Source organism: Falco cherrug, chromosome 6 (genome assembly GCF_023634085.1).
Source record: "Falco cherrug isolate bFalChe1 chromosome 6, bFalChe1.pri, whole genome shotgun sequence".
Lineage (NCBI taxonomy): Eukaryota > Metazoa > Chordata > Aves > Falconiformes > Falconidae > Falco > Falco cherrug.
The window spans coordinates 10,464,589-10,477,448 of record NC_073702.1 but is presented as its reverse complement, the minus strand read 5'-3'; the positions used below and the strand labels follow the sequence as shown (position 1 = coordinate 10,477,448).

The 12,860-nt window shown below is 39.5% G+C and overlaps 1 protein-coding gene across 3 annotated transcripts in view; it reads right to left on the bottom strand.

Annotated features, from left to right (window-relative positions):
• FILIP1 (filamin A interacting protein 1) overlaps nucleotides 1-12,860 on the bottom strand; it is a 109,335-nt gene that overhangs the window by 78,762 nt on the left and 17,713 nt on the right. For 2 of the 3 annotated variants that reach the window (XM_055713567.1, XM_027817113.2), the window contains exon 2: nucleotides 1,821-1,961. The exons of the other annotated variant lie outside the window; for it this stretch is intronic. The gene's annotated coding sequence lies outside the window, so the exon portion shown is untranslated. The remainder of the gene's footprint in view (nucleotides 1-1,820; nucleotides 1,962-12,860) is intronic. 3 annotated transcript variants of the gene reach the window in all.

The following is a 12,860-nucleotide window of genomic DNA, read 5'->3' as shown; positions in this document are numbered from 1 at the left end:
TCTTTAGAGAATCTGTACAGATGGGAGTTTGCCACATGCTTGACCTAAGGTAACTTTCATGTTTGCAAAAAAAATCTTGATTATAATTGTACTTACCGATACAAATGTTATTACATTTGTAATCAAGAAAACCCAAAAGCCTGCACAGAAAAGTACTTGGCAGCACATGCCAGCATGGTATCATGGCTCAGCTGTAAGTACCAGCCTTCCAAGCACTAAAAAAATCACCTGGCCATACCCCATGGAAAGCAGCAAACATTAAGTATTCAGCAAACCTTGGACTTTAAATAAGCATGTGTTGAAGACAAAGGATTATAATTAGAGGGTTAGGAAAGCCTAGAAAATAAAAATATTGTCAGAACCCAGCATTTAGCATTATGGCACAGACATCATGAACTGGTGCACCAGCAGCAGGCTTAGCTCCCCTGCCCTCGGTTCAGCCAGGGCATAAAGTAATGTTGCACAATTTCTGCAGGCAGCCAAATATATGACGTTATCTTTACTTAAATAAGCAAGAACAAGGCGGGAGAGTTCTGTAGAAATACTTGTCACCGACTAATCTCTTATACCTTGAAGATGCATTTCTAGAAAGGGAAAAAAAAAGCGCAGAATTGTTCTTCCCATTGTATCTTCAAAAAAGCTTCAAAGTGATATTTTATTAGGCTTTCTCAAACCTCAAAGAAACTTTTCCAAATGCCTGGAAAGGTGGAAGATTAAATAAATGGTTTGTTGAAGTAATGGAACAGTTACTGGACTTTATAACACATGCATATTTCTAAATAAAAAAGAAAATACTTTTTTGTATTTTGTGGTGAGGGTTTTTTTAATTTGGTTTAAAGAGTCCATAACTATAAACACATCAATAGCAGTTTGTAGTCACATCAACTTTGTATCAGAGAAAGCTAACATTTTGTTTGTGTAACATTGTTAGGTACAATAGTAACTATACAAATTTAAGAAAGAAAATAACTTATTTATGCCAAGTTAATGGAAATTAGCATTCTGAATGACAATTTAAGAAAGATTATATGATGTATTGCAGGCTTCAACCAACTAAAAATAGAAAAACTATACAAGCCATAAAAATTGCACATTGTACAACTTTCTGTTCCAGGAAGATTGCGTTTGCAATCCTTGACTACAAATGGAGTTGCTTTCTGTCTGTTCAGATGGATCATCTGGGGCCATAATTAATATAGACAATCCCAAGATTTCCAAATGAGTCAGACATTTAAAAATATATGATACTGGGCTTAAAGTTGTGAAATTTTTATAAAATCAGTTAAGAGATTGCCTTCCAGTTTTTGAGCTGGGTTCACAATTTCAAAGTATATTCCAGCATCATGAGGCAGTTTAAAACTGGAAATAGATTACTGTATAACCAATGTGATACTAGCAATAAGCCTTTTAAAAGACAGGCAAAAGCCCAGATAAGTATTGTGAGACACCCACTACGGTCATAAAAGTCAGCAATGCCCGCTGAAAACATCCTCATTATATTAACTTGTTAACTTAAGATGCTTAGTATTAACTCATTATGCTAAAAAAATCAGGGAAAATAACATACATTCAGAATGTTCTTGGTAATTCTCAACAGTCCCTGAGGGCTTTGACAGCTCTGCAGTTCAGATGAACCTTTGAAAGACAAGAGGTGACAAGAAGTCATTTTGGTCACCTCCTAGAGCTGGTATCTGCAAGAAGCTCAAGTGTTGTTTTCCAGCCATGCTATTGCAACAGCCTCTCCTGAATGTTATGAAGTTAGGATTTCCACCTGGAAGCTCCTGCACATCAGGCAGACAGCCCACGGTGTGGAGTAATACCTGTGTTGAGGGATGCTTCCAGAGCAGGGGCTTCGCTAGAATCTAGGTCCGGAGGGGGAAGGAGGGAGTCGAGGATGGAGGTGTCCCTGTGCCATCGCTCTGCTGCTCCCACCTGAGGCTGACTGGGGTCCCTGCTGCTCCCTAGGGAAAAGATAAGGCTCAGGGGCTGCATGCGAGGACAAAGCAAGAAGCAACACGTTCTGCTTGCTCTGCCTGCCAGCCAGAAGGCCAGCTAGAAAACACAGGCTTCCATACTTAAAGTGGTTTGAAGATAATTACATTTTTTAATTTAGAGATTCCCATTGATGTTATCCACGTGTCTCCAAAGCCATGACAGAGCACAGGAACCTGAAGAATCCAGAATACACATTTACAGACATGATACCATACACAAACCCAGATGGTAAAACCTCACGCTGCTGCTGCCTCCTAAGAGCTGGTACCACAAGTCACAGCTTTCTGCTTTAATTTAGCAATAAACACCAAGTAAACCCCTTCATCCAAAAGAAAAAAAAAAAAAGAAAAGCAGCCATAACAAGCGAAGAAAAAAGCTGGCAGGTAATTTTGTAGCCAGACTCCAACTCAGTTATCCTCACACTAGGCACCAATTGCAACAGCACAAACTAGTATACTGTAACAAGGCTTTTACCTTCCATCAGATTCTACTGTCTATGCTGCTTCTCCTTCCCCCAGAGGCCAAACAACCCCACCCCTCCTTCCTCCAACCACCTGTCCCAACAACCTCGGAGCTATTTAACTACTTAGCAGGAACGAGCTACAGCTGGGCATCATCCATGTCAATCAACCCACTGCCTCTGAGGCCAGGCCACAGCTGCATGTTATCAACGCTGACCAACCCACTGCCTTCATTCCTCTACAGGTGACGTGCTGGGTTCTTCATTGAGTAGACTAGCTCTGCAGAATATGTGCAATGCAATGCAATGACAAAATGACAGCAGAGAAGTAACATGTCCAGCTTGGCCCATCTATTAGCTGCACTGCAAGCAGTCTGCAGACTTCTAGCTGCTCAGTGAGAATGCATGAAGGACATTACTACTGGAAAGCTGGGGATGCTGCAGGGCATATGAGGAACAGAGCTGTAATCCTGAAGGGAGGCAAGGTCTCATGTTGATAAAAGCTCATTCAGGCATTTGATTAGTTTGCGTAAATGAACAAAATTTGAATCCACCTTGTTAATTCCCTGAATTCTGCCCTGACCTTCTTAACTGTGCAGCATGGTTATGGTTTAACCAAAGTTTGGTAGGTCAAACCCACTTCCGAGACAGCTAGCACGGAAATATCAGAGCCAATGGATCTGAGCAGTAATGTGTCCAGGCAGGCTCAGTGCCAGGGCTGGTGGTGCCAGAGAGCTTCTGAGGGCTGTGAGGAGACCACGGAGGTCTTTCCTTTGGCAAAACATTTGGTCAAGGAGAACATGGTGTTCTGGAAAGCTGTGATCTTTTTAAAGAAAACAGTAATAATTTTGTTCAACTCTATAGACTAACTGTTATTTAAATCATTTATATAGTTCTCCTAATAACAGTGTAGCCATACAAGGGACACTACTATTTAAGGAATAAAGCAGGACTACTGCAGTGTCAAAGTTAATAGCAATTAGAACTGTCTGGCATATTTCCCCATTATTTCTTAACCAACTATATATGAATTCTTGTAAAATAGTAAATATCAACTTAGTATTTGTAGATCTTTTTCATCCTTTCTCTGAATTGAAAGAACAAGATTTATTGGATTATGAACAACACAAGGACAGATACAACAATGAAATCTTAACCAGCTGTCATCACAGTTAAATTGGTGCAATCACTTTAGTAAAACTTAGCTTTATAGGAAAAAAGCCCAGATTATTTTATTGATACATACTTCAATTTTCTTGAAAATTTGTTTAGAAAACTTTAGTCTTGAACAGCTAATTCCAGGAGAAAATTGAGCAATTATCCATCTATATTTTTACTTATTAATAGTAGAAAGCATTTCCTACAAGTTCAAGAATTCAGATTATCACACTCCTACGCCCACAAGCTCCAAATCACATCTGGCGTAACAGTTTACAAGAAGCAAATTAGAGATAATTTGTATGAGGCACATGTGATTTACAGGAATTAATTTGTCCTATAAAAAGTTTGTTCTTTGGAAAAGTCAGTGAGAGTTTTCTCATTAATTTGAACTGAGGAAGGATCAAGACTATTGTCTTTAAAAGTTAATATGCAACTATCTAGAGCTAATGAAAGGCTAATAAAAGAAAGTGGGCCATGTTTTTGCAATGAAGAGCTTAATTTTCAGTGCAATTCACAAAGTATAAGAAACAAAGAATGGTTTTCTGTCAATCATCTCACACTAATTATGACAAAAAGGGTGGACCAAGGCTTAATGGGTCAAATTCTGACCTAATTTGTCTTGACTGATCTGAGTTTAAAGAAGTTACTCTAGATTTTCATCAGTCTAAATGAGATTAAAATCTGATGTACTGAATGCAAAAAAAAGTGCCAGTGTTCATGGTTTGCACAGACCTTGTTCACAGAAAACATGGTTTAAAAATAGACAAGAGTACTTTCCCTCCACTATATGTTGTTTTAAAGTCATCTTACAAGCGTAGTAACTACACCTACATCTTTCCAAAAGGAGACATCCTTGAAAACAGTTAGGACTTGAGTAATTTAGGTCCTCCGGTGTTTTACCAAGCAGCAGGATAAGGTAGATGTTTTACATGACTCTGGAAAACCGTTTTCTTCGTTCATCTTTAAAATATCTTGAGATAATATTTATGCCTATACATGTCTTATTCTCCACTTTAACTAAGTGATGCCACAGTAAATATGGTGAGCAAATGAAACAGGAAGAATATCACTACTTAATTCAAATACTCTCCATTATACAACATTGTGTTGTACCGAAAAGCCCATGGGATTTTGCCACTGACTTGAATAGAGCTGGTATTTCACTCACAGCAATCACACTGGTACATAAAAAAAGTGCTCCTAACCACCCGTTAGGCTAAAGCAAGAGGCAGCTTTGCTTGTAGACTTTGCCTTACTAGCATCTTTAACCTAACAGGGTTACAATAACATGACAGCACTTGGCACAGCAAGATGCCTCTTGGGCTGCTTTTTCCATGCCAGTTGTTGAGACTTTTAATCACATGCACTAAACGTTTTTGTTTGCTAGTCTCAGTGCAGTAATACAAAGCTATTGATTCTCTGTAGCTTTGTTTTGCAGAAAGCTTCTCAGCTTCCCTCGTTCACATACACATCCCCTTTCCCCTGATGCACCACAACCAGGGAACCAAACTTAGCAGAAGGAAAGTTGTGAAGCTTTCTTTGGCAGGTTGGCCAAGATACTCTAATGACAGCTGTGATGGAAGTCTCCATATTCCCATTGATCTACAAGCCTCAGTTCCCACGACCCTCAAAGGAACAGCCAGGGAAAGCAAAGAGCTTTTGAAGCTGCTTTTCTCTCCCTTGCAACTCCAAGCCCCAGCTGTCACACTGGGGATGGTACAATGAAGGGCGAGTCCTCCCAAACAAGTCTGGTGGGGCACTGTGAAGGTCTGGCTACACACAGCTTCTCAGAATAGGACACAAGCTGAAGCTGATTTTGGCAGTCACCCTGTGCCCCACCAGCATCACTGGGGGCTTCAGGATGCATGAAGGGGCACCTACTTCCCACAGCCCATAGGCCACCATGGGGGCAGGCAACGTGTGACAGCTTCCACTATCAAACCAACTATTTGATGACAACTGTTATCATCAGAATTGTTAACTAGAATTACATTTGCATTACAATTTTACATTAAAAATGCACTATGTCAGCCCCTCTGGGGGGCCATCAGCTCCTGCCCCAGCGTTGCTGCAGCAGGCTGGTCTCTAGCTCCCCACAGCCCTGCCCTGCCTGGCCATGGACCACTGAGCTGGGCCCATCTGGGCCTCGGCCCATCCCCATTCCCAGGGAAGTGCCTGATGCCCAGGGCTGGGGCTGCCCCCAGCCCACTTGTCCCTATGGGGATGCTGACTGCTGCCACCCCTCAAGGAGCAGCCACCCATGCACTGCCCTGACATGTATTTCCTTAACTGTGTATTAAATTGCTTGTAATCACGGTTGGGATTCCCTTTTGCTCTTGCTTAAGAAATACCTTGTATTTTAAAAGCTTTTCATTTCCATTGATCTTCATATGTGCATGTACCAACTAAAATTTGTGCTTCTCTTTTCCTACAGCATATTATAAAACTCTTCCTTATGCTATAGGACAGCAAAAAGCTAAAAAAGCAATCAATGTGTTTATTCCTGCAAAAAGAAGGACTGTAGAAAAACAAATGACCCCCCCTCAACATAACAATGCCTCTCCTCCCCACTATCAGAGACATCCTACACTCCAGTGATCATGGCCCCAAGCACTGGGATGGCAGGCTCAGCACAAATGGGAAAAAGTTTCTGTACGAAGCTCCCCCTGAAACTTGATTAAACTATTGACTCAGTAGGGATTAGAAGGAAAACAGCCAAAAAGATTGCTGTCACAGTCTTAACAGCTGGGAGTTTCCTGGAGTTTTCCAAGCAGCTATGGCACAAGAGACCAAGAGATACTGGATTTGACCAAATATCCTTTTCTCCTTGTCCCTGGGAGGTGGTGGAATCAGTTGTCCTCACATTCTCTTCTGATTTCCAGTGGCTTTCCCTGAACCCTGCCATTTCTTAAAGACAACATGTGCATGCAATTGTAGCTTATCCAGGAAAGATTCATCACATCCTATACAGTGTTCATAGGAATTTTCTCAGCCATTACTGTCAAACAAACTTTCAAAGTGCCAGACCCATTTCTTTAACGATTACTGTCACAAATCTAATTAAGTGCATACTACACTGGCTGAAGGTCTCAATCAAATCATAATTTTCACTGATTTCCCAGGTTTTGATTAGAACCCTAAAACCTTTCATACTGCAATTTCAATCAACAACGTAGAAAAAACTCCATTATTTCTAATAAAGATCCCCTTAGAAGATTTCAAAACCTTTACTCAACCTCCTAAATATTTGGCACAGCATATCCTTACAAGCCTGAAATTATTACTCTGTTTGTTATGGTTTCTTTTATTATGCTATTATAAAAGACTGTTGTTTGTAGCACATTACCTCAGACTTGTTCAGGTACAAAGATGGACTTCTAGGATGATGAGGGGAATAAAGAACCTGTCATATGAGAAGACAGAATGAAGAGCTTGGCTTGTTTAGCTTAACAAAATAAAGGCTGTTAAGATACCCAGTTGCTGTCTATAAATGTATAATGGAGGCAAACATCAGGGAGATGGGAGAGCCATTTAAACCAAATGTAGATGTCGGCAAGGAAATCCATCAGCACAGACTGGCCAGAATTTAATCTGTGCTAGAAACGAGAAACAGGTTCGCACTTGAGCAATGAGATTTGGGAACCATCTTCCAGTTGGAGTAACAGCAGAAAAAATCCTAACTACACTCACAGTAGAACCTGATAAGGTTATGGAGGGGATTATAAAATGGGATTCCTCCAATATTAGGACAATAGATTTGATGACCTATTAGATCCTTTCCAGTCCTGAGTTCCTGTGTAAGGCTATAGCGTGTCACGGAGATTCTGTAACCTTCAACCATGCGTGCTTCAGAACAAGATATGGCAGCATACTTTATATGCTTCAAGCTACTTAAATCAAAACCCCCAACCAAACAGTTCAGTTTAGTAAGTGTATTTCTTCAGGGTAGTGGTAAAACAAATATTTTTCTCTCCCACAATGACAATAAATTCAATAGAACCCAAATGTATTACAAAATAAACATCTTTTACATTCAGTTGTCCATCACAGAAATTCCTAAGATTATTGATAATTAGTTCTACTTGTCCTCTAGCACTGTTTAAGGTTTATTACAAATTTTATACAACATTTTAGCCGTTACTTTAAAACCTCTGCAGCTGAAGTTCAACTGTTATTTATGGTATTCTGCTTTAAGCTATAAATTAATTAAGGACAAGTACATTTTTGTGCTAATGCATTTTATGTTGGAGGGTATCCAAAAGATATAGCCAAAGGAACAGAATTATGATTGTTTCTCATTTACTTTGGTCATTGCATGGGTTGTACACATGAGAGGAAAGACATTTTGTTAAAAACAGAGCCATCTGGTTTTGGAGTTCCTTTACAGAACTTCAGTTTTTTCATGCTTAAAGGATTGCTTATCCTAAGCTTTAAGTAAAAACCCATGAATTTCTACAAAGCAGAAATCTTCTTGGTTAAAAAAAAAAAAGTTCGGAAAAAAAATCTACTTTCACCAAAAGCAGTAAAACATTTACATAAAAATCAATCATTACAAAAATTATTTCTTTCTAAATGCACAGACATATAAATACACACACACAGAGACCCCCCAAAATGGGATGAAACTATGGTCATGATGAAACTATGCATTTTTTCACTTTCCTGTAGCTCCTATTTGTAATTTTTATAGAAATACCAGCATGCTATCTTCCTATAAATTGTACTAGCACAGTGAAGGCAAATTTTACTATGAAGATGCCCAAAACATTACTGTAAGATTATATCTTATGGTAATTGATAGCATCTTAATCTGATTTGCTCTACTCTCACCCAAGGGGAGTTTTGCTGGTTTTGTTATTAGCAGTTTGCTTTCTTAGCTGGTGAAATTAAAAATCTCTCATCAGTTTCTTGTGAACAATGCTGATTTCAGCTCTTCAGATGCAGCATTAGATGCTCTGGAAGAAAGGATTCAGTAGGATGGAACACATCTCTCCATTGTCATCGGTTAATGGATGGCTTAAGACCTAAATTATTGACCTCTAACATCTTTTCCTACCTTATTTTAAAATTCTTTTGAAAGCATTCTAAGCTTCTGGCTTTAATCAAACATGGCGAAAATGAAGAACCCGTTTACATATGTGTTTGTCTACATATCTTTGCATGTTGTTGTTTTTTGTTTCAATTTTTTTGCCTTTTGCTTTTACCATACGCACATTCACTCATGCATTGTGAAGGAGCACCCCTTCATCTTCTCCAGCCTCTTCTTATTCAACATCCTTCCTTCATGCCTCCTTTATATTTTTCTCTCTTAACTAAGCAATCACAATTTCGCTTTTGACTCGTGACAACGCTAGTGATTTTCATCATAGCCTCTGTTTCTATACCTGTTATGTATTTTTAAGGATTCTTTCAGAAGAGAGACACATTTTTCAAGTTCCTGATTTACCTCAGCAGTCCACAAGATGTATATACATCAAAACAGTCCATTTCCCTCCTTAAACTGCCACTTTTGTCTCAAGCAAAAACAGTCCTTGATTTGAACAGAAACTGTCTATGGGCTCCGAACTCTTTCAGGAACAAACTGGTCATGAATAAATGGAGACTAATGTGTTTCCAGAAGTCTGATGTTCTGAAATATTTATTCATACATGGGGGGAAAATGTCCTTACTGTTTTTAAGAGAAAACATGATCCATATTCAAAAGAAAAGTTACATGCTTTCTGACACTAGATTCTGAATTTACACATCAGTAATTTAATAGGTTTTTTAAAATGTACTCCTTTGATTTGTCAAGATTTATTTTCTAACAGACTTCAAATTCTTAACTTCTTCCTCCCACAATAGAAGTAACATAAATCACTGTCACCTACTAATTTAAAGCTTGATGCCCGATCTCTTTTCCACCATTTTATAGTAAATATAGCAATGTAGTTCTAAAATAGTAACATGCTGAATTATGCTAATCTTCAGTTGCAAATTTACAGATCATTCTTGAAGACTTGTGCAAAAAACTAAGGTGGTTAGGCATTTTCTGTGCTTTTTTCTCAATGCTTAATATATGCTTTACTGTGTAAATAGACTGATTTCACCAATGCAAAAACTAAATCATCTCCATGTTCAGTGAAAGTTGTAACTACTCAGTGCATTGATTTAGACAAGATAAATTAAGTATGGCTGCTACTCTCAGCAAGAGCTGACCAAAACGCAGCATGTACATGTGCTTGTGTGACAGTAGGCCAGGTTGGTAGTAAATAGAAGCCTGTATTTTCTCCTTTCTTTGCTGTTTATATGGAATAAATTAGTGGTTGTGGCGGAATTCCTAACAGAAAGTTATTCACATAGCAAAAGCACCATGGTATTTTGCATGCAGATCCTACTCAGAGCTGCTGGACACTGGCAAGGCAAAGATCACAAACTTATTTCACAAGTGAGTCAACAGTGTCGAGGCCCTGAAAGGCATCTGAGAAAATCTTAATGGGCCACATTATTTTGTTCAGGTTTGATTACCAGATGAAAGAGATGGCTTCACTAAGGAATGTCCAGCACCGTAGGGTTTAAGTCTCCTTTATGACTGGTATAAGCACAGTAGAGCCTCCCAAAGGACTGATGGTTTCTGTGCTTTTCTGAAATATTAGGGATAAATATTCTAAGGATGGTCAGCAAGTTTATGGTCCTAATTCTAGATCCAGACCCCTGAACAACAATTTCATGTGCAGGTTTTCTATTCATCTGTTGTGAGAAGCAAATCTGTTTTCGAGAATCTCCTGGAGTTGCCAGATCATTTCTGTGCATCACAGCAGCCAGAGAGGATTTGCCTTCACCCTTGCTTGCCTGCTCGCAACGGGGAGCTGGGCTCTGCAGGGCTCCGGCGGGGACTGCCCCCTGTCCTGGCTGTGTCTGGGAAGGAAGCCAGGAAGGTGGGTGACTGACATGTTTCAAACTCGTAGAGTTCTAGTAGAAAACTAGTCTACGCTGCTGTCATGTCCTCATGTCATGCACCTGCTCTCTTTGGATGGTTATTTTTGCTTTACATGGGCTTTGAAGAAGCCTCCACTGACAAACAGAATGGGGTGGTTCATCACACCCCAAACAGCAGATCTGTAGAACGCCTTGTCCATGGATGCAGAAGTTAACATGGCTTGGAGGGAGACAGGAAGAAATACTTGGAAGAAATACTCGCTTATGGTTGCTAACCAGATAAACCACATCAGGTTCAGGCAATCTCTTAAACTGAAGTAGCTGGAGGCTGGGAGAGTACTCGGGGGAAGTTTCAAATCCTTGCCCTGCACTTGCTCTCTCCTGCTAACTGCTTTCAGCCACCGGTCTGTGTGTTGGCTGGTTTGTTTGCCTGCCCAGAGCAGAGCACCAATGCAGTCCCCAGCTGCCACAAATTATGCTGCAGAGTTCCCTGCAGTTGACTGAATTGCAGGGGTTGGCACAGAGAGAATGCAAGGCTTAAATCTCATCTTAGGAAACCTACTCAGTGGTTTACAACTAATTCAGTAAACTTCTCTCTTTTCATCTGATTGCTTATGACAGGACATGGAGCTAAAACTGAAGGACTTGATGCTCAACTATTTTAAATTACTATGGCTTGGCTGGGGCCCTTGAAAGCAGGCTTCTTTACCCACTGTAGTTCTGACATGAAAAACAGAGTTATCTCACTGATGACGCTTTCATTGAATTTTTTTAAATATAAATTTAATGTTTCCTTTATTGTCCAAGTGCAAAACACATATTTTTAGAAGAAAAACTGTAATTCATACCTTGCAACAACACAAGCCAACTGTATCCTTAGCTGAAGTACATAAAAATCATACTATCTCCCAGCAGGTGCTCTAGAACTGGTTTATGTTAATCTTAAACCACAAAAATTTGTTGTCATTACTGAGCCATTCAAACGAGAAAGCTGTTCTCACAAAACAGTATTTAGTGGGCCTTCAAATAAGAACAGAGCAGCAGGGAACTGCAAAATGTTATCTCAAAAGCCCTTGCCTCACCCCTAAATTAAATCCAGAATCAACTCTTCCCATGGACAGAAAGAAGGGCAGAGCATGCTGTTTGTCACTGCCCATGTGGAGGAGTTGCATGCCATGGCTCAGATGTCACAGCACTCTTTTCAGTAATATTTTTAAGCTTTCAGTAATGCCTCAAATACCTAAAATGAAAGGTGAATAACTTGAACAGCAAGGATCTTAATCGTACATATATTTAGAGATTTATGTTTACTGGTTGCTTCTCTGAAACTTTTTGGCTGAGTTAGTGCTGGGCTTGCAAGGTTTTAAACAATCTGTATCCAATTTTTTGTTAAGCCAGAAATACTATTTAAGATAAAAGTAAAGGAAACACAAATTATGTTTTCAGAGCTACAATTTAAAAGCATATTGAATTGCTTCTTAACTGCAGGCTAGTCTGATAACTGAAATCACTAGCAATGTTCACGGTGAATGTCACAACTAAAATTCCACATAAGCATATTTTTAAAATTATCTCTTTCACTTAGCCATTTTGGTCAAGAATCCCTTTCTCATGGATGAGTCCGTAAAATATGCATCACTCGAAGCTCTAAAGAACGCAGCCTCTGCTCTGCTTTATGTCAGATGATTTCATCAGCTCTGGGAGAAGAATTTGAACAAGGATGTTGGCAGATAAAAGTCCTTTTGGTTTGCTTTAGAGCTGTGATACATTAATTTATAATTTTAACAAAACATACATTGTACATAGGGCATTGGAAACTTACGCAAAAAGGGTGGTCTTTTTAACTTCATGCTATCACTTCAGGATGGAGTTGCCTCTGAGGTTCTGCTTCACTAACAGGAGGAACAACTCCTGGGGCTCTAAGCCACTGCCACTGTCCTTTCACAGGAGAGGAGGGCCAAGGGAGTCAGCCAGCATCAAATCTTCATGTGTTGCTGCAAACACCAATGCTCTACTTCTGCATGGAACAGTGCAGAAAGCCCTGCATGGCCTGATGTTCCCACTGTGTAAAGGTGTGGGCTCTGTTCTGCTGAAGCCAAGGGTTTCAAGTAGTTATTTCAGTTTGTGGTTGGTTTGTTGGCTGTTTGCAGTTTAGCCATTGATGCATCAGGAAATTATTATTATTCTCTTCTCTGACAGAGCTTAGAATTGCTTGTACGAGTTTTTTATGTTACTCATTGAACTGCTGTTTAGTAAAAGACAGTCCTCCAAACCCACATATGGTTAAAATAAGCTTTTTTTGCTGGTATTTTTTTCCTCGCTCATG